This window comes from Lepisma saccharinum, chromosome 15, assembly GCF_977018435.1.
Source record: "Lepisma saccharinum chromosome 15, izLepSacc3.1, whole genome shotgun sequence".
Classification (NCBI taxonomy): domain Eukaryota; kingdom Metazoa; phylum Arthropoda; class Insecta; order Zygentoma; family Lepismatidae; genus Lepisma; species Lepisma saccharinum.
The window spans coordinates 77,297,525-77,320,826 of record NC_139243.1 but is presented as its reverse complement, the minus strand read 5'-3'; the positions used below and the strand labels follow the sequence as shown (position 1 = coordinate 77,320,826).

The 23,302-nt window shown below is 37.7% G+C and overlaps 2 long non-coding RNA genes across 2 annotated transcripts in view; both read left to right on the top strand.

Moving 5' to 3' along the window:
* Window positions 1-23,302, top strand: part of LOC145999514 (uncharacterized) — a 95,114-nt gene that overhangs the window by 2,847 nt on the left and 68,965 nt on the right. The window lies entirely within an intron of this gene.
* On the top strand, window positions 18,897-23,027 carry LOC145999515 (uncharacterized). The gene is made up of 3 exons (XR_014443411.1): window positions 18,897-19,036; window positions 20,386-20,457; window positions 22,917-23,027. It is a non-coding gene; the product is annotated as an uncharacterized LOC145999515 (long non-coding RNA).

Here is a 23,302-nt window from a genome sequence, read left to right as displayed (position 1 = left end):
ATAGTTTTTTACATCAGAAGCATTACCAGATTTAAAAATGGGGACTACTTTGCTAATTTTCCAAATATCGGGAAATATTTGGGTTTTTAATATCTGATTAAATATATGACAAAGTGGTATGCGTAATACGTCAGCGCAAGCTTTAAATATATAAGTAGGAATTTGATCCGCACCACTAGATTTACTCGATTTTAATTTTTTTACAGATTCGTTATAATCATCATTAGTTACTGAGTGAATGTTAAGACAATGAGTTACCTCAGTATAGGAAGGTTCAGGAATTGAATATGATGAGGGAGAAGAGGAATACACACTGTTAAAATACTTAGCATAGGAATCGGCAATTTCCTTGCTGGACTCAAGATTTTGGGCTTCATAAGTCATTTGTTTCTGTTTACTTAAATTTCTCTTTTTGTTTTTAATGAAATTCCAGAACATCTTTGAGTTATCAGTGATATTTTCTTCAACATTTCTCAAATAAGACTTGTATGCTTTACTTATCATACTCTTTAAATTCCTACGTGTCTCTATAAACATAATGTTGTTATAATAGGATAAGTTCTTCCTTTTCCTATAATATTCTTTGTTCTTTAAAGTTCTTATTATTTCAGATGTGAACCAGCTTGGATATGATCTCTTATATCTTTTCCTTTTAGGGACATACCCACTTAAAACTGCGTCTAGTAATGAGTAGAATTGTGATAATGCAATATTTGGATTTTGATGTTTAATTATTTGATCCCAATTTACTTTCTCCAGGTCCTTATATAGGCCAAGAAAATTCGCTTTTGAATAATTATAAGTGGGTACGCCACTGATCTTTTCTCTGAATTTTATAGAAGAATTTACAATTTCGACAATCAATGCAGGGTGATGGTAATCTTCAGGTACAAACGTATCAGTAGATCTAATGACATTAATATTAGTTAAATTAGTTAATACTAAATCTAAGGTTCTTCCATTGCCATTCCTAATACTATTGAAAGAATGGAGATTAAACATAGAAAGAAAATTTGCTAATGCTAAACAAATACGATCACCTTCCAATAGATCATAATCTGGACCAGTTACAAGAGGTAGATTAAAATCACCAATAAGTATAATATTATAAGGGTTGAAATTAATGACATCTTCAAATTTTACAAAAAAATCATGATATGTTTCAATTTTTGAATTTGGTGGAAAATATACTGACACAATAATGTAAACGTTTCCGTCTATTACAACCTTAATACAAACCACTTGTAAGTTGTCAATGTTAAATTCAATTTGTTGAGCACGGAAGCAATTTAAGATAGCTATTAATGAACCACCCCCATTTCTATAATTTCTGTCTTGACGAAAGACAAGGTATCATCTATAAATTCGCTGTCAAAAATACTATTATTTAACCAAGTTTCAGTTAACAATATAAAGTCATAATTGGCGGCCAATATACTCCTGTATACTTGATCTAATTTAGTTCTAATTCCTCTTACATTTTGATAATATATTGAAAAATAGTTGTCGGTTTCGGTCATACCTTTACTTCAAGTTAAGAACATCATTTATTGAGTTTAATATATGAACCACCGAATCATTTGTTTTCTTTCTTAACTTAACATTACCAGACCAATCAATCCACAGATATTCATAACCTTTTTCCCTTTTAACTTTCCGTGCTTCACTGAAGGCGATTTTCCTTTGCATTGTGAGACTTTGATTTACATAAATAGGCCCCCCTATGGTGAGACCAATGTCTTTACAGTTTAGATTACGTTTAACCTTTCTCCTTTGAACAAATTTATCTTTATCAGTTCTCCTTACAAATTTAACAATAATATTGGACGCACTTTGACCTGGATGTTTTTTGAGCCTGTGACACGCATCGATCATACCGTCATTAATTTCGATGTCGAGAGCACGACCTACATTTTTAACTGTTGCAAAAACATTTTCATTTGGAACCTCTGGTACACCACAAACTTCAAGCGTATTCCTCCTGCTGTATTGATCAAGTTCATCAACCTGAGTATGAAGTTTGTCAATTTGCTTTTGTAATCTCGCGTTATCACTTTTGAGGTTCTCAATTGTGGTCATACAAGTTTTTATCAATTCACTTTGATTTTTCAGGAGGTTAGAATTTTCGTCCAATTTCTCGTGAGATAGATTTATTGATTTGCCTAGCTCATCCTCGGTTTGTTTATTAGACTTCTTCAAGTTATACAAATCATCTTTAACACTTAACAACAACTGATAAACTTCGAGTAGTGTAGGACATTGAGTTTGAACTTCCACAGGTGTATCGCTGGTTATACTACGGCGACGCTCTTGGTTACAGTCGTTGCAACGCCATAACTGTTCATTAGAGCGAAGAAATTTGATATCTTCTTCTGCTAGATTTACACATGCACTGTGAAATAAATTTTTACAATCTCTACATTGAATTTTTAAGTTAGTGTCTTGCCGGGTAACGGGTTTTGAACATTTGCTGCATAATCCCATGATTTGTGTGGATTTTGGGATACCTCGCACAATATCTAGATTATTCGGTGAATAATAATGAGTATGCTCACGTTTCTTATTTTCAGTGACGGGAGTAAGAGAAGAATGGCATTACTAAACGTAGAAATAGATAGAATATACTTTGTATATCAGAAAGTAGCCATTTTGAGATCGATGCGTCATTGTTTGTAACTTGCCAACACTGAGTAAGATGGTGATAATTCCTTATAGTATATTGGCAACACTGCTATCCACTTTGTTTACATTTGCATCGGACTAACACCAACTGTTTTTTGTATTTAATTACATTTCAAAGCTTAAATAAGTATATAAAGTCGATTCTTCATGATCAGTAGTACTTACTGTTAGTCGTGCACCTCAATTTCATCACTAATAAACTATTGTTCCCATTGTATTTTCACTTAAATACGGAGCACAACTCACCATCGCACTGCTACATAACCAGGGTTGCCATAATACCATATATTCCTTTCCTCCCTAAACAGGGGTGCCATCACTCGAGACCACCCCTAAAATCGTCCATCATAATCGAGAATATCACGTGGATCGCACTTTAAACTGTAGGTTCAATCCCGATTAGCCTTAGAGTGCATAAAGTGAACTTAAAACACCAAATCAACCAATCGATAATTTCGCTTGTCTTGTAATGCAGCTGTAGTATAAAAACTTCATATTCATCTCATTAAAGCGCCAAATACACATCGTAGCAACAAATTATTTTTACATCCATTTCTTTGCAGCCTTTGAAGAATATTAATTTAATGGGGTGTCAATACTTTCTTAAGATCCCGAGATATTTAGTCCTTTCCTTTTCCAGCTTTTCCTTTGGCACATTCGGGGTTGAAAACGTATGGATGCCTTATCGCTAAATACAGTCTCCGAAATGTAATGTTCGATCTCTCTCTCCACTACAGAAATCCCTTGAAAATCTAAGATTTAACACTTTATCAAGAGAAATCTCCCCCTTCAAATTTCATACTCAATCCTATACCACCAAAATTCTCATGCTAATTTTAGACGTAGTAATGTTGATATTGAAGAGTGGAGATTGCCTCCTTCAAAAAATTAATTCTCAGTCTCCATACCAGAATTTCCGCAACAGTCTAAGACAATAGTAATACACAAGAATTGCATACCCCGTCAATTTAATGCTCAATCCCCCTCTAACTAAAGTACTCGCCATAATCTAAGACCTAGAGTTGGATACTGTCCGCCCTAAAGTTTAATTCAGAATCCCCCTCAGGACACACGTGTCAATGAAGGCCTAATATGTACTAGTTCGATATCTCCCTCCCCCTTCGATAAAGCCCTAAACACTTCCATTTCTTCAACTAATGGATTAAATATGGTGCATTTAAGGTGTAAAATTTTTACATATATTTTGGAAAAGATATAAATGTTGAATTTTATATTATTTAAAGGAAAAAAAATCCCCCCCAAAATCTCGATAGCGCAACCTGCGCCATAAAACCCCCCTGTCGACACCTCTGCGCCGCAGACCTAGCGGACAACAGCGGTGGCGCCGAAAGTTACGAAGTGTCGGGAGGAAGTACTATACACGCATCTCGTTCTACCGGCTGCTGCGTTTCTTCTCGCGCTGTATTGGTCGCTTTCCCATTCCTCACTTCCCTTGCCAGCATGTAGACCGCCCGCCGTAAGAGTAGACAAGAGATATAGTGAGTGAATTTTTTTGGTGTCTCTGAATAGCATGTGCATCAACATTGCATGGCATATGATCATGGATGTGATCAGCACCAACGCCATGGCCGCCTTTACCCCCAGAGTATCCTCCAGGTACCCACTTGACCCACCGAAGCCGTTTCAGCATGTTGAAAATATCCCAGTTCTCCCCAGCCGGGGATCGAACCGGGGTCTCTCGTATGGCAGATTCCCCAACGACTGAGCAACCGCGGTTCATTCTTCGATAAGACCTGGAATGTTATATTTTTATATTTCTTATTTCATATCACATTTAGTGCACATTTAATTTTCTTTTCTCTTGTTCGTTTCATTCACTAAAATTGTGATAGTCATCAACTCTTGAGCTTCATGGGAATAAATAAAACAAAACATTTAATACATAAAATTTAAAAGAAAAACTTATGAATTGAAATTAAAAGCACACGCCACAAGTATGAAATTTACCGTCCATTGAATTCGAAAATGTTTCGGACAGTTGGAAGGAAGTAGGCAATTTAAAATAGAGAGATGAAGTTCCCCGTTCACTTTGCACTATGCCAAGTGGGGGTAGGGCCCCCCCACTTATTCTTCCATCTGCCGTTTTGGATGTTATGTGATCAACACCACGTTCCAGCCGCCTTTGCTCCCAACGTTGCCCAAGGTGCCAATATATTTGAGGTTCGGTAAGGCCCAGAGCCGCTTTATGTGTGAATAAAGCCGGAAAAATTCCATCTTAAAACACCCATTCCGGGGAATCGAATCCGGGTCTCCAGCATTCAGACGCCGTATGGACTAAACCATCAGAATGCCTGGTACAGTGAGTACTAACTGTACAAATCACCTGATTCTTCGTTGTCCCGGTTTCGAGTATTAGTCGAGCCTCCATTTAATGCTGGTGTTTCTCTCTACATCTCATGCCAAGAACTATTTCGACCCGTCCGTCTCATTAATAGGCAAACAGGCACACATGAGTTCATGTATGAAAAGAATATGTCCCTGCGGTGTTCAGTTTTCAATTAGAAGCGTACACCCTCGAACACTACTGGGTTCCAACGAGCTCTTTAACAATCAATGGGGTCGTTACAATCCAGTAATGCCCATGAGTGTACAAGAACCACGAAATAAACATTTTAACGAGAGTAGACTGTAGGATCAAGAAGCCAGTCAACATGTAATTACATAAGATTTCAATTCATAGTATATGTTAATGGCCTCTATAGACGTCCTTGTTTTGGAACTGTGTGTTAAATTTAAGATAGCCTATGTTTCTAAATGGATAATCCATTACTTCTGCCATTTGTCGTTTTTCAGCCTCTAGAAGATTGCCTTTTGACAAAGAAAAGAATGTGGAACACTAGTAAGTGGAATTTGTGTACCAATTCGGAATCTATGTGGGTCTACATCGGTATGTCGGAGCTGATTTGAAAAATTGTCGTTTCTTCTTCCTCCGAAGCATCCGAAATTTTATTAAAGAAAATAAACTTTTCATTATTGTTTTCCTTCAGAGAATGAATTCCTATTCATCATTTGAAAATGTCAATCTCATGGTTAACATTTACTATTATTATTATTCTCAGGATGATGATGATTGTTGTTGTTATTATAATTATTATTATTCATCGTAATTTGTGTAGCATATACGGTACAAAGGTCTCCACTATGCGTAACAATTATTTTTCACTCTGAGGTACACTATTGCTTTATAATTTCTGGATATAGATCTGAATTTCCAAACTAGATTTGATATAATTTCTTGGAGAACAAATATTGCTTTCAGATAATCCTCAGACATTTGAAGTGCAATTAATCTTTGATCCTAAAAGCTTGTATCTTTTTGATCCGGCAGATCTACAAAGTTTTGTAGCATCCACTTGCATAAATGTTAGGAAGTGTCAAATTAAAAGCCATTTTATCCCAATCTAATTCTTGCCTAGAACAACGGAGCCTCCTTAAATATGCCCTTGCTTAGTATGCTAACCACTCGGGTATATGCATTATCCTGAGAATCTCTGCACCAAGGCCACACACAATGGTGGAGAAGGAGAGAACGCGGGGTGGGCGGAGCGTATCAATGTGTTTTCGCTTCAGTCGATGTTCTCCCTCACGCAATCCTGTTCCCTGGACAGAATTTGGAGGTCGGTGATTTTGAATACATTGCATATTCGCAATTCTCCTAAACACACAAAGATATGATTGTGTTCCTCTTTTGAGTCAATTTACAATAGTCAAGGGCAACTGGACTCAATTGTGAGAGAACGCTCTTCTATGGTCGCGTACATAGGAGAAGAGGAAGCAGTGTTGCCATAACATTACAAAAATGAGCACGAACGTTGCTGTGAAGTTACGCATACATTTTCACACAACGTCAAGTAGAAAAAGCGTCAATATTCTTCACGTTCAACGGCGCTGTGGTTAGCAGATGGCTGTCGACGCGGGACATAATTTTTAGATGAAATGAAAGGAATTTTACATTTTTAAAGAAGAGATAGAAAGCATTTAAATAATTCAAATTTGCAAAATAATGTTTTGGGGGAGGAGTCTTAGAGTGGAGGGGGTAAAGGGGTGGCGTTAAATCTCAGCAGTTCAAAATTGACCTGGGTTTTGTAAATGTATATTCTGCGTATCTCTGCCGGAATGATTAGCTCGATGGACTAGAATTAAAATTGTCATATCAAAGATAAGACCCCCAGTGCGCTTTGCATCATGACATAAAGGCGTATATTGGGTGTGGGGCTACGGCCCTACACTTTCTTGATCACGGCCGAATGTTGGGGTCATGTGATCAGCACCAGACCCCTGGCCACCTTTAACCCCTCCCCGCAGTGTATCTTCCAGCTACTCACTTGACCAACCACAGCAGTTTGGAAGGTGAAAAATATCCCGGGATGAAACCGTGGTCTCTCGCATGGTAGTGAGACTCCCCAACGACTCAGCTACCGCGGTTCATTCTTCGATAAGACCTGCAATGTCATATTTGTATATTCTTTATTTCATGTCACATTTGGCTAATCGATTATAATAATTAGTGGCCAGTCGATGAAGCTAATGGACACTTCTGCCAAGGCCAGGACTCAAACCTGGTATTTTCCGTGGCAAGGACCGCTTAATGTCCTTGGCAACGGAGGCAGCTTCTTGAGTGTAACATAGTCTACATGCTCCATCATTTACTTCACCAATCATTGTGTTGCAAATTCTTCAAGCGGGAAATAGGAATAGGAATAACTATAGTCGAACTTATCTGCTCTAATGGATCATGTAGGCTCATTTTCTTGTAAGATAAATGGCTGCTCTTGAAATGCTTTGTGCTAAAATACCATGAGGTATTATGAAGTTTACCTCTGGAAGTTGTACAAAATTGGATGTGTGTATCTCACACCGTTTTTCACCTCTGTCCTCTTGAAGTTGTCCGTAAACATCAGTTCATTTGCACGCTCTGAAGCTATAATTTACAAGTGACAGCGTTGGTTTTCTCAGCTCCCTATTGCCTGCAGTTAAATGTTATGTGACAAAAACGACTTCTCGTCGATTAGGTCTGCCTCTAAATGGGATATAGAGCTCTGAAATTCTCTGGTCTTAAGGCGGGCGCTCTACATGCGGGGAAGCGACCAATCCAGTCGAGGTGTGCGTAGTACTTCCTCCTGCCACGCCGTAACTCTCGGTGCCACCGCTGTTGACTAATGGGTGTGCGGGGTATTCCCCGCTCCCCACTTCCCTTGCTAACATGTTGGCCTCCAGCCATAAAACCAGACAGCAGTTTTAGCTCACAAAAACACGGGTGTTACTTTAGGTTCCAAAAATTGAAAAATCTGAATAATTTTCCAGAAATCACCCACCACCGCCACCAATTTTTTTGTATATTTTTAAATATTAGGGAACTAGACTCCACATTAATGTATGTATTCGCAGAGTTTTCCGAAAGGAATTGTCATTCAAATTAAATTATAGAATTAACCGTCACAGTAGTTATGGGTGTTCATTTACAACGTCATGATTTACCTATACTCTGTTCCGGGAATCTGTGGAGAAACGCCGTGCATTACGGTAGAGAAGGAGAGAAAGCGAGTTGTGGAGCAAAGCAGTGCACGCTGCTGCAAATGTCCCTCGTAGTTTCAAATGGCTCCCAGCTGCAGCCACGTTATCTCCTCCAGGCACTCACTTCCCCCTCACGCGTTCATTGATGAAGCCCTCTCATGTCACTACTTGCGCAGAACACATTTTTCGTTTGATTGCTGCAGAAATTCCTGGGACAGAGTATAGGTGAGTTGAATGAGTAGTGAAGGGTCAAACGCAATGTATTGCACAGATATCCAACCTACGATCCTACATTAGTGGACGATCTGCTGGCCATTTATATACTCTGTCCCAGATATCTCTGGAGGAAGCCAACGAAAACAAGTCTCTGCGCAAGTAGTGACGCGAGACGGCTCCACCAATGAACACGTGAGAGGGAACGGGATTTCGTTGAGTGGGGGGAAGCGATTGCAGTTACCAGCCTTAGTGCAGCTTTTACTGCTTCCCTCCGGCTGCTAAATTCCCCCCGCTTCTCGGACGCTATGCGCGGCCTTGCACCAGAGATAGTTGGGACAGGCTATAGTAAATGAAGGTGGCCGTACGGTTTTGGGTAAGCCCGTAAGGTTTAAAATATGCAGTGAAACCAAAACTTGAACCTCCGAACCCCACAAAGAGTGCCTCAATATCGCAAATACACGTAGTAACATTTACAACCGCTGAATCAAATCCAGTTATTGACTGCACGGATGTTGGTGTAGTATATCAAAGAGTGGTAGAAATCAATTGCCTTTCATGACTGCGGTTATGCGATACATGTAATCGATGGTTATTAGGATAAACAGAGTATTTTGTTTGGCTTAGAGCTGCCATCAATTACGCAATGAGCCTTTTGTGTGTTTTGCTTTGTATTATAGGATTGTTCATAATTAAGTCAGTTCAGGTAATACACTAAACTGAGAATCTGTGGGGCAAGGCCTCCGCATGACAGTGAGTGGGCGCTGTTGCAAAGACTGATTAGAGCAGTCACTTTTCCTCTTCCACTCAATCCTGTTCCCTCTCACGAGTTCATAGTTCAAGGCTTCTCGAGTCGCTACTTCCGCAAAGACTTTGCTTTCGTTCGCTTGCTCCAGAGATTCCCGCGACAGAGTATACCTGCAGATATTCACACTTTCAATATGGCTAGTATTATTGCTACCACATTATCCATAATGGGCAAATTTATCATATTTAGGAAAAAATTTCAGTCATTTTTTACGATTGAACTTAAACAAAAATGACATAGTTAAATAACTGAATAACTGAAATACTTTAAATATTTAATTTCCAGAAGTTTCGGAGCTAATAAAAAGCGTCGACTTTAGGGGGAACATATACCCATTTTACAATTACATTTTAGATATTTACAAAAAAATAATATTGTTGTTGTCAATGTTGTTCCCAATATTTACAGGAAGTTTGCGCGTCTGAGCCTAAGGATTCAGCGTTTGAGTTCCCATGTAGCGGAATGGTGAGGACTCTTACCTTTGGTGCGACCGGTCCCTGGTTCGATTACCGGTGGGTGATACAGACTTTCTCTGTTGGGGAGTCCTTGGAAAATAAGAGAAATGGATTCTGGTCTGGAGTTCTAAGTCCACTTTATGCACAGACAGGCTAATCGGCACTGGAAACGTAGTTTAAAATGAGATCCGAAATATTGCATGTCTCCACCAGGTGTGACCCTTGATTATAAAACGACGACAATTCCGATTTCGATGTCCAGACAAAAGCGGCAACTTTCGTGACTTTCCCAGCTGGAAAATAGAAAGCAACCTTCCTCTGGCTGATCGCAACGGTTAGGATGAATGACGATTGAATGAATTGTTGAAGGAAAACTAGGAAAGGGTCAGCCATGCCCAGTCCAGGACTCTCGTTGTAAATATCACATTGTCACTCGTTAACTTATTATATTTTATTTAGTTACTTATTTATTTACTACTTCGCGGTGTCTGATAACAAATGAAAAAAAAGGTCTTGAGTATGATGGCATAGCCTGAATGAATGACAAGCATTAACAAAAATGTGTTACGTATGATTCTTTAAAACTGTAGAAAAGTTTGACTTCGGTTTCTGTGAAGCATAGAGGCTGCAGGTGCCAATGATTTTTTGTTGGAGATACATGAACATTATGTGCGTTCACAAATGTTTAAACTTTAATGAAATTAGAAACAATACTAATTTTCAGATTAATTCATTTATCTATTTACATGGAGTAGGACCACTTTTCAAGAAATCCCGCTAGTATGACTGTTGTTATTATTTTGGCGTAGTGGATCAATTTCTGGAGAGAGTTTCGAAGCCTGCATCTATTCAAATCTCCAAAATTTCTTCGTAATTTGAAAGCGGCGAGCAAGGAAATTGTCCTGCAATTTCAAGCAACAGTTTCCTGAAAATAACCCTATTATATGGTTCTTGCTTCCTTTGTGTGCGACTTATTGTGTAATTTGCTTTATTATAGCACCCTGCTCTGCTCCTTTTGGCTATTCGCGAAGATGAGGATGAGAAATGAGAGGATGAAATCATGAAAGGTCATTCACAATCAACGCCCATGCCTAAACAGGAACTCGAAACCGGCTGCGCTAACCACTCCTCCACGGATGTCGCCGAGATAACATGAATACGTATTTCGAACAAAACTTTCCAAATAACCCTTGATCATATTTTACAAACGTATAACATATGGTATTGCGAATTGCTTCATAAACTTTTGAAGGAAATCCTGCACGAATCTCAAAGCACCTTGGTACAATTTGCATTCTCAGATGTTTATGAATGGCAATGAAATCCAAAGTGAAATTCAACTTTTCTATATACAATGCTTTTCACGGTTGAGTCGTCCGTAGAGCTGCGGCTAACACGCCAGGCAATGAGAGCACGTCTGCCGGCATTTAGATCCACAGGTGTACGCTGATTTGCCACTGAACGCGTCAATGTTCAGATAGATGGTGTCCAGTTTGTGGTGTGTTGAGGTATTAACGAGTGTTTTAGATTGTCTTGTTTTAGTTTACGTGTGACTTGTGCTTTTCTGAAGTCTAATAATACCACGCAATCCGTAGATTTTAAATCAAGGAATTTAAGCAAAATTTTCGACAAAATGGGAATATCCGTTTACCCGAATCCCATTTCGCCGAATATTCTGAGACGAGGGAAGTTTCCCTCTGCCGGGAAATTTCAGGAACTGCAGGGGAAGGAAGCAAAGTTCAAAGCTTATTATATATTATAACACCATTAAGCCTTGTTTCCATTATATGAAAAACTCAATATGCTGACCAAGGCAGTAATTTATTTTATTATAAAACATAAACTAAACGTAAAGTTTCAACCTTCTAGCAAGGTTGAAACGTTACATTTAGTTTATGTTTTATAATAAAATAAATTACTGCCTTGGTCAGCATATTGAGTTTTTCTTATTGTATATATTTATTTACGATGAAAGTGAATGTAGCTATACTAAGTTTAGATAATCGGATATCAGAAACTCGTTGTGAATGCAATGAATGCTGATTTTATTGTTTTCAAAGGGAGCAGTGCTAGATATATTGTGGTGAATTAAATCATAAACATAACATTTTTTCTTTCCAACTCTCTTTTCTGAGAAGAATGTCAGCAAGGAATCTGATACTTTAATACTCTGATACTTGAATCCCTTAACAAAAACATAGTGTTTGAAAAACGACCAAATATTTGGGGGCGAACTTCATATCTTCACATTAACGGTTGTTATTAACTACCTGGATTTTTTTTAAAAAAATGTTATTTTTCGTAAGTTCTCATGTCCATTGGCAATATGTACAAATACAGGAAAATAATTTATCTTATGGAAATGGCAATTTCAACAGTCACTCACCCAGGCTCGAACCTGGACCCCAAGTGGCGAGAGCGTTTCACCACAGCTCTGCACCCTGTCCATGGGGGTCCCCTTATTGAGAAGAACTTTTTTTATTTTTTATTGCTTCCAAATCCCGCAGGAAGAGTACATTTTCTTTGGTAACGACCACTATATAAGTTATATTTTCTGGAGTTCTTTGTTCCAATCAGTATATTAGGACACTACAGTAAATGCAAAGACAATATTTTCAACAATAAGACATTAAATACTCATTTATTATTATACAAATTTTCATTACAGATTATTGTAACAAACTGATAATAACCAGCATTACACAATAAACTCAGTTTGAACCTTTCTTTATATAAAAGCGACAAAAATAACATTCTCATGTTCACATTAGTTTTTTAGGTGGTAAAAATCTAGATTTTTGGTCAACTAATCATGTGTATTCGAAAGTATCAATGTCAACTATTAACTAATAAGTTCTGGGGAAGTTTGAAGTTGAATCAACTATCCTTATCCTCCCCCCTCCTTCTATAGGGCTGTTTCTGGATGAGAATTACAATATTATATTCTACTTTAATATTATTATTAAGTACTTAACCTTATGAAGGAAAGCCAATTTCCATGGCGGTGTGGGTAGCGCAGCGAATCCAGGCCTGGGGATGTGTTTTCTTTGTGAGGGTCCCTTCATGAATTTAATCATATCATCAATTGATCCTCATTTTCGCGATTAGCCAAAAGTGACACAAAAGCGAAATAAAATAAACCAGCTCAATCAATTTGTGGAGGAAAGAAATTCTGTCCTTTATTTTCTTAGGACTTAGGTATCCACAGAGCGTTTAATTGTCACAAACCAGTGGCGGATCCAGAAGTTACAGTTGGGAGGGGCGAATTTAATTCGAATGCCTCACGTCACCGAACCTCAATTCTAACACACACTTGCACTGCTATATATAAACGACATATTATACTGTAAACAGGAACGAAGCTGTTTTTTGTGTTCTAGAAGATAGAGAATTCCTTTGCAAGAATAGAGGTCGAGGAGTGGAATAGGTGGTTATTATTGTATCATAATTCCTCTTGACCTCCTATTGCCACAATGTAAACTGAATGAGGACATATGAGAAATATAGTGAATACGCAGAGAACACAAAAGTCTATTCCCTCAAGGGGTCTCAGTTCGATTTCATTTTGAAGCATATTGCACAGGGATTCAATACAAATTTAAACTGTAGTGTCTTTTCCGATTAGCTTATCTTGATCATAAAGTTGACTTATTTTATAAATATTCTTTAGTCCTTTAAATTTGGGGATAAAAGGCGGAACATCTGAGTCTCAAGCCCGACCCTGTGACCGAGTGGTTAGCACCTCGCGCTGCGACGCCAAGGGTCCCAGGTTCGAATCCCGGTCGGGCTTGGTTGTTTGTGAATGTCCATTCATCAATTTCATCATTTCATCACTCATCCCCATCTTCGCAAATTAGCCAAGAGGCACAAAACGCGAAGTAAAATAAACTAAATCAAATAAAAAAAAATCAAAATCTGAGTCTCAAAAATATCAGGTATAATATCATATCCAAGAACTGGCAGTTGGGAAAGGAGATCGCTCCCATGGCCATCCCGGTGGATGCGCCTCCCACAAACAACAGAGTGTAAAATTTATCTAAACCACCCCCACCCCCAAAGATCGTTGCTTTGTTTGAAGGACATTCACTTTCAGTGTCTTTTGTTACGAGTCACGCGTCGTATACCCCGCGCTTTTCGTTAGGACCAATCGAAGGACGTCTGGGACCAGCAGGAAGTCATCCCAGAATAGGCTTGCCTTTGCCATTGTGTGAGGTCGTCTGTGCGGTGGCCACTGGCCAGAATAGTTTGTCTGCTGAGTGGGTATTTGAAAGTGGAGATAAGAAAGCAACATTCAAAGGTAAGTAAGTTCAATAACGTTTTCAATATTTTTACACTGTAAGTTTTCTTTATACATATATGCTCAGATTGTCGTATCCGCAATGATTAGACCAAAATTTGTTTCACATTTCGAAATAATGACAGTACACGGTGAGAGGACATTGTTTAGCATGCAGTGTGAGCCCCTTCAATATTCCTCGTCCGAGGATTGACATTCGTCATGGTTTGATTTGATTTGATTGATTTGTTTGATTTTACTTCGCGGTTTGTGCCTCTTGGCTAATTTTGAGAAGATGGGGATGAGTGATGAAATGATGAAATTGATGAATGGACATTTACAAACAACCATGCCCAAGCGGGATTCGAACCCGGGACCCCTGGCGTTGCAGCTCGACGTGCTAAGATTCGTCATGGTGTCCCTATCTTTGAGCCCCGTAACCTGGAGCCTACTTTGAGGGGGAAGAATGAAACCTGAGGCTTAAATTTGGGAGATTAGGGGAAGAGTCACGAAAAATTTTCCAGCTCATAAAAATAGCGTCCAGGGATTATTTCCTAAAAAATAGCGAAATCACAAATATTACTCTTTATTACTTTGCTCCTCAGGTCGCCTAACTTGAAGATTTTAACAAATGTGAAAATTTTGGGGGTCCTTGTTCCCGCCAATTTACGCTTATGGTTACGGAGACTGAGAAATCATGGTTTAAGTTCGTTTCCGTTGTTCCCACTCCCATTTTTGGAGAGAAATAACTGGAAAACTATAAGGATAAAAAATAAAATTTCAAGTGCACAAACGAAATTCTATCCAAGAAGTTGCTTGATTTTTTCTTCCTCCATGATGGGGAGCTTTTAGTTGTTTAGTTTAGTTATTTCAATGGTAGAAACGTAATGATTTCGTCCTTCATTTTAAAGTTGGGGGCGAGGGAACTTCAAATTTTGATTTAATTTACTCTCAAACCGTTACGTTACAATCGACAAAATGCGCTGGGATAAAAATGTACGGGCTTCCCGAAGGTCCCCCCGCCCACCCCAAGTTCAATTTGTGAATACTCGAACGCTGTAATGTTGCAAACGAAAGTAAATGCGATATAATCCGGTACAAACAAAGGATAATCTTATGACATACTTTAAACAGAATATGCAGTGACGTGCGCTGAGGGGTAGCTAGTCTAGCAGAGATAGATCAATCAATCTCACGTGTCTAAATATTTTCAAATCACAATCCTCAGTTCATATGCAACATTTCTTTCTACGCGCTTCTCGCCCCTCGATGTGATCAGCTGGCAAGACTGAATACCCTAGCTGGCTCTTCTTCTGCCTTATCAGATCTAGGTATAGACAACCGAAGCGAAAGGGAAGATTTCTGCCTGAACCTCCCTTGCCCCCTCGCCCCCCGCTCCCAACGTTGAAAGCCCGTGGTGTCAGGTCCTCCAGTCTATCTCCTATAGGACAGATAGGGGATAGGTTTCCCTTAGTTTCCTTTGTAAATCCTCTAAAATTTTCTGCAGTACTTATGTTCTCTGTATTTACACAACCTTTTAAACGTTGTACAATATGTATGTATGATATGGGATGTAGTTTTATTTGTATATAAATGGGAACGTACTTGTATTATGTGCAGAAAAAAATGTTATGGTTTCTTTTCTCTTTTTTTCAAATCGAATATATAATGATTAAATAACAAATATTTGCTCACGCTCTCTCTCTCGCTCTCGTTTTAGTAGTGTTTTATTTAAATATACTAATAATTTGGCCTCCAATAAAAAAAATGGGTAAGCGAAACAGTCATGAATACGGATGTATTAATTTGGGCAAGAAAACGCGCGTTCTAATTGTTGTTTCTGCCACATATGGTTATCGCGAAAATGAGGATGAGTGATGATATAATGAAATTGATGAAGGGACCTCACAAAGAACAATTCAGGTCGGGATTCGAACCCGGGACGAGCGTGCATTCTTGTTCTTATGTGTTGTACTCTGCAGTGAATCATGAAATAATTTGGAATGTAAAATGTATCCCAGAACAAAAAAAGCCAAATGAATATTGTTGAAGAAACTACAAAAAAGTGTGTTTTGTTACCTGTTCATCCCCTCTAATATATTAATGTTTGCCACCTTCCAGCGATAAGTATCTAATTAGCTTATGGAAGTCACGAGGGACAATCATAAACAGAGAACTCAGGACTCTTGATTTCATAGTGCCCTGCAGATGCACTGGGAGGAAATTATTTGTATTTTCTTTTTCCTTTCTTTAGCGTTGCTTTTCCATCACTTTACGTAACTTCTGCCATGACGATGAACGTTGATTAAATTAAACGGATGAAAAGTTGTTACAAAGGAACACTCATGCACAGGCCAGGGCTCGAGCCCGGATCCTTCAGTAACGAGATCGTGAGAAATTAGGGAAATCAAGCAATGCAAATTTTTTTGGAAAAACGTTAATCATATGCAAATACGGTGTTTCAAAAATCCAATTGAAATTTACGTGCCACTGAGTAAATACGCAGTTTGCTTTACCGATACCCAAGTATCCGAATAGTTAGAGCTTTCCACTCATCTTTGTTGTCGGCCGACCTCCGTGGAGGAGTGCAAATGGCCCCGGATCGGTACCAGGTGGAAGCACATAGTGGTTTGGATCCAACTTTAAAGTGTGGGTCCATTCCCGATTAGCTTTTATGTACATAAAGTAGACTTAAACACCAAATCAACCAACCGCGGGGTAGTGGTTATCACTGCACGCTATGACACCAGGAGTTCCGGGTTCGAACCCCGACCTCGGCATTGGTGTTTTTTGTATTTATCTCTTCATTAATTTTATTGTACCATCTTCGCGATTAACCAAATATGACAGCCACGCTAAGTAACAAAAATCAAATCATTGATTGATTGTTTCATTTGGTTTGTTTTACTTCGCTTTTCCTACACTTTTGGCTAATCGTGAAGATGATACGATAAAATTGATGAAGGGACAAACACAAATAACACCCATGCCCAGGTCAGGGTTCGAACCCGCGATCTCTGGCTTAATAGTCAAATCAACATGTTTTGGATTTTCGAAAGTGGGTGGGCTTAGCGTGTGCTTGTTTTTAGTAATAATTTCTCATTTTGCAATCCTTTCCTTTCTTTGACGTTCTATTTTTAGGAATACTTGGCCCTAAAGGGGGGAGGGGGATTATGACCTACACCAACCTCCCTTGGGCACGCCACTGATTGCTACCCCAAGTGTCGACATCACCGCACGTCGCTGAGAATATGTGTATGTTTGGGGGGACAACGTCACAAAGGTTGACCGTACTACAATTATCACTGCTACTAGGATTCTCTATCATATTTATTTCTTTCTCCGTTTTTCATATGTTTCAATTTTTTTTGCTCTCTTGGTTCCTCTGTTTCCATTTCCGTTATTCTTCTTCACCTTTTCCCTTTATCTTTCTACGCTTCCTTCTCTCTTTCCCATTTCCTTCTTCTATTTCTGTTCTCTGTCATTCGCTGTCAAAGTATCTTTCGGTCTCTTTCACCCTCTCTCTTTGTGTTCTTCTGACCTTGTGTGATTCTCGCTATGCTGTAAGCAATCCTAATTTTTAACTGTTGGCTATTTGTGTTAGGAGGAGATGGGCCAAAAATATTTCGTTTTGGGCTAGAGCCCCCTTTGGTGTCGACTATTCTGACTGCGACTGACACCTTCGTTTGGTGTGTGATGTTCCTAAAGTTGTAAAGTAACTTTTTGCACATAATTCATAATCTTTCGTTATTGGCTGTCGGAACGTACCCCAGAGGGATTTGTAATTGATTTTTAAGTAGAGGCCAAAATAATGCAATGGGATACTGTGGGACGTAAAGTTAATTTCCACAACTAACTAACTAACTCTCTAGCCTTCTTAAACCCGAAGGTTCATGGCTGCAGCAACACAGGCCTTCCATCTGTCCCCATCTTGAGCAAGATCTATATACTCTTTTCCATCCCTACCGATTTCCCTTAGGTCCATCTCGACGTTGTCCCTCCATCTTCGTCTTGGCCTTCCTACAGGTCTGTTACCATCAGGTTTCCCAACAAGAATCCTGTAAACTCCTCTTTCCTCTCCCATTCGTGCCACATGGCCTGCCCACCTAAGTCTTCTTGATTTAATTATTCTAATAATATCTGGACATGAATACAAATTATGTAGTTCTAAATTATGTAACCTTCTCCACTCACCTGTCTCCTCATCCCTTTTAGGTCCAAAGATTTTCCTAAGGATCCTATTTTCAAATACTCTCAATTTATGTTCCTCTTTCAATGTAAGGGACCAAGTTTCACACCCATATAATACTACAGGCAAAATTACTGTTTTGTATATTTTAACTTTTAGTTTCTTAGATATTAAACGAGAAGACAAAAGTTTATGAAGAGAGAAGTAACATGCATTTCCTGAATTAAGCCTACTTTTTATTTCCTCTTTTATATAATTTTCATTTGTTAATATTACTCCTAAGTAATATTAAAGTTAATTTCCATGGAAAATATTATTTACAAAACAGGCTTCTGTAAGAGTTTATAAGATTTGTAATGTGCTGCTTAAACTCACTTCATTCATTCGTTGTAGTCGATTGCGCTAATATCACGATTTTTTAAAGGAAAAAAAGACACATTGTAAGCAAGGGCGTGAAAGTTAAATATACAGTGACATTAATTTTTGGGAGCAATGATCGTCTTCCCACACTCAGACGTTGATATTCGTGGTTTTCTGTAGTGTGCGTCCATAGTATCTTCAAATTTTCGGTCCTTGGGGGATTCTAAACATTAAGAATTTAAGTTAAGGAAACTTACAATTTCAAGCAGCAGCTAGAATTTCTTTTAGAGTGTTGTCTTAGATTTCTTTTACACATAAATATGGTTTTGTAACATAAAATTTTAAGCATTATTTTAATTTTCAACTCCTTTTCAGGAATGTGCCATGCGTAGAGCAGTGGATACGGATAATGCCCACAAACACACTTGCCTTAGTTCCAACCTACACTGAACATTACTCTTTGCTGAGAGCAGTTTTTCAAGGATCCTGCATGGGTTGGGTTTACACAGATATGCACTGTAAGTAGAGCAGTTCAAATCTAATTTTGTTCTTTTGTGAAGGGAATTTATTATTCATTATTTTCATAAGTTTTAAGCTGTACGAACTTGAAATGACAGAGGTCTCTTGGGAAGTAAGCTTATATGCTGAGATGGGAGGACCAGTGGCGACCACTATATGTACCCAGGTGTAGCACACGCTAGAGGTGGTCAGCTAGTATTGAACATTTAGCCAACATAGTGAGTGTGAAAAGAAAATTAAAGTGTCAAAAGTACATGCATACTTAAATACATGTATCAAGGAGTCCGAGGTTCGATACTCGGTAGTGGTTCATAATGGTTCAGATCTCACTTTGAACTTTAGGTCCAGTCCCGATTAGTCTGTGATTAAATTGGTCTTAAAAACAAATTCAAACAACAAATCTGGAAATAGGAAAGGGTGGGTGGGTGTCTCATAGCTTCGGTTACTTCTGTTTCAAAGGGAGTGTTCGCCACTGGGAAGGACAGTACTAATAGTTATACACAGTGTAGGCTGGAGTGTAAAACTTTGTTGTGGCTGTCTTAAGAAGTATTTTAAAATTGATATGGCATACTAATTACACAATGTGTACAGCGAGATGTTAAAATATTACCAGGCAAGTTGTTCATAATTTTCAATATTTTTTGACGTCCCATGTGTATTTAAGGAATTGAACTGCATTGAACTTTTCCTGGAAATATTTATGCATCTCACTCTTTACATACCTTTCCTAATATCTTTGTTACACAATTAATTTCATGGAGGATTAGCGAAAAAAAATATGGTTGAGTAGACCACACAGCAAATATACTTCTGTGTCAGCATCTTTGAGTTCTGAGAATCGATTGCTGCTTGTGTACAATTTAGTGTTCTTGTGGATGTGGGATGAAGTAAGTGATTCATACATTTTATTTGTTTTCTCTTTTCAACTTGCAAAGTGAGGGTCTGTGATGCTACATTTATTGGCTATCAGTTACCCTGTAAAAGCCTACATACAAATTTTGTCTTTGGAAATTAAATTCATTTTGAGAAGTTATGTAGAAGAAAACACACAGATAAAGAAATTAATTCTCATTTGAAAAGTATCTAAACTTTCATCATTCTGGGTTTCTTTCATTCAATCTTCCACTGTATATATAGACATTCCTTAGGAGAATTTAAATTGCTGGGGGGATCCAAATGATACTAACTTTGCATGATAATTAACTTTTATATGTTAAATCCACTGGAACGCTTCAAATAGTCTTCCATCTATTAACAAATATAGTTGTACAATAAACTGTTGTATTGAAGAAGTTAAATTTTTGCTACTTTCAAGATTAATCTAATTTAAATTTATTCCTTGTTTCAGACATTGAATGCTGTTTAACTAAAATAACCACCTCTGATGTTTGAAGATGATCCTGATTTTGTAAATGGAAATGTAAGTAAATAAATCAATTAACCTGTATGTAATCTGAAAATGTCAGAATCACATAAATAGAACTAGGAACGTACAATATAATGCTGCGTGTGCGAACCATACATACACACCTTTCATTTTGTAATTAATAATCTTTGCATATGCATTTCCAAAATGCACCTTAGCATAAATATACAAATTATAATCTTTATGTATTTCTTTCGTAGCCTACTAAACTTTCAATAGAACTTTATTTCTGCTACTTGAAAACAGAATCATATCCATGCTTTTATTTTTGGAGAGTTGAACTTTCATATAGCTATGTCTTGTTTCTATAGAAAATATTTAAAATTGTCAAGGGTATGTGTCTCTTGTCTGCTGGGTGAAGGGATGGAATGAGGCATTCACTCACTTCTCCTTCTGGCACTGTGCCTGTTACATGCTAGTATAATGTACAGAATAAATAAAATATTTTTGCCTTTTCGCTACATGATGTTTACACATACACTTTGACAGGACAGAACTACAAGGTGCGAATTCATTGAAAACTGGTGGGGGAAGAAAGTTCTTAATCTACATTCCTCCCTCCGCCACATATGTGTATTATTAAAAGTAAATTAATTTGCTACATTTATACATATCAGATATTGTAAAGCAGCCAAATAATTCCTTTAGTAACTTGGTTAAAGATGTTATAAATTATGAAATAGTTGAAGTGCTTTTATTATGTGTAAGTTTTTGTTTTGTTTGTGCTTTATGTTAATATAAATCGATTAGATTTCATAGTTATAATTTTCTTGCATTCTTGTTTTACTTTGCTTATTGGTGTAGATTTGTTAATGATCTCTTGAGAGAGAAAGCATTCAATACTCACAACTACACTAATTTGTGTGTGTTTTCGATATTATTCTTAGTACAGTATATTTGAAATTAAAAAAGTAATTGCTTATGTTTCGTTTGTTATAACAAAAAATCTTCCTCCCGGAAATTTTTGGTGGGGGGATTTTAGAGGCCAAGATTGTTGGTGGTGGGAAATCCCCCTGTCCCCCCCAGGATTTCGCACCCTGCAGAATTAACAGAAACACAAGAAAGCTAAAGCTAAACACTCAAAAATTAGTAAAAAATTATTTTTCACACCAACATTGAATGGTAGTGTTTGAGCTCTTAGGCGACACCAGAAAGGTGGTTGTGTGTGTATTGGGGGGCAACCCATTGACTTGACTTAATAGTAGAACAAATATTAACAATAAGAATCATGGTTATGATAATAATTTTACAGTAATAACTATTATAACAAAAAAATAAAATTATATTATTATTATCACTATTATTAAATCCTTTGGGAGGACTACTAGATGAATGAATATCAAGTACAACTTTTCCTTATTATTATATATATATATTTTTTTTACATTTTACACAGTTAGTGTATTGAAATGCATAGTTATTCTGTTTTATCTTTAAGTTTTAACTTTTCAATAAAAGCTTTCTAAACATTATTTATGTTATAACAACTGCTTTTTGTGACTTGAAATGGCCGATGGCAATTCCATTTCCCGACACCGATGTTTCAGCACAAAATATTATCCTAAAGTAATTTCTTACTTTTGAAGATACTGTGCCATTTCCAGTTATATGCTGTGACGTGCCCAGTAGTCAGCACTCATTTCGCTATTTTTTCCTGCCTGCTTATAGCCCCATCATCACCCTCCTTGTATAGGCCCTTGCTTATGAAATAAAAGCATGCATGTTTATATTACCTTTGCACAATAGGGTGACATAATCTTAGTCCCTCCACCTGTTCATTCAATCAGTGGCGTACGCAACGGGGTTAATGGGTTTAACCCCCCTCCTGAGCTTTAAATATTATGGGAAATGCTGTATAAAATAAATTGCCAATTTAGCGCTACTGCATTCAATGTAGAAACTGATGAGCTTGAGGGCCTCCCCGATGGTGCAGTGGTAGGTCGTTGCCTTGTAATCAAGGGGTTCCGGGTTCGATACCCTGTGGAGGCACATAGTGGTTCGGATCCCACTTTGAACCGCAGGTCCAGTCTCGGTTAGCCATACTGTGCATAAAGTGGACTTAAAACACCAACTTAATCTATCAATTGAGCAGCTTGACTGATTGATTTTGTTTATTTTTCTTCGCATTTCTGCCACTTTCGGGCTAATTGCGAAGATGAGGATGAGTGATGATATGATGGAATGGATGAATGGACACTCACAAAGAACACCTGTGCTCAGGCTGGGATTCGAACTCGACACCCCAGGCGTTTTAGCATGCTTTCGTAACCACTCATCCACGAAGGCTGGCTACTCAAGCTTGAATCACTTTGTATGCACACATCACTAGTATACTTTTCAGGGAAGTATTAAGACTCATAAATGTTATAAGTACATTCTAAATTATCAAATTCTGACCTAAATGCATTCTTGGTTATATTCTTATTTACTCTTACATTTTTTTCTCCTTTCAGATCATGGACGCCTTTCCATACAGACATTTTAAAGGAATACAGCATGCATATTTTTAGCAATGAAGTAAAATTGAACTGAAAAATCATTCCTCTTTTTTTGGATAAAATTGTGAGAACTATGTTGAATTATTGCAAGATGAAATGTACGAATATTAAATAAAGTTGAATTTTTTGCTAACTGGTAACTTTATTTCTTCAACCTAATCTTTGGGGCGAAAAAAATTAAGCTCTGTATTTGAAATAGATTGGTTAAAAATTATGTATATGAACATTTATAACTTCTACTAAATTTGCTCTGCCTTCTTAAGAATGTACATTTTCGTTTCTAATTAATTTATTAAAGTACTGTAATAGGTTCTAAAAGCACCAAAAATCACTCACATTGT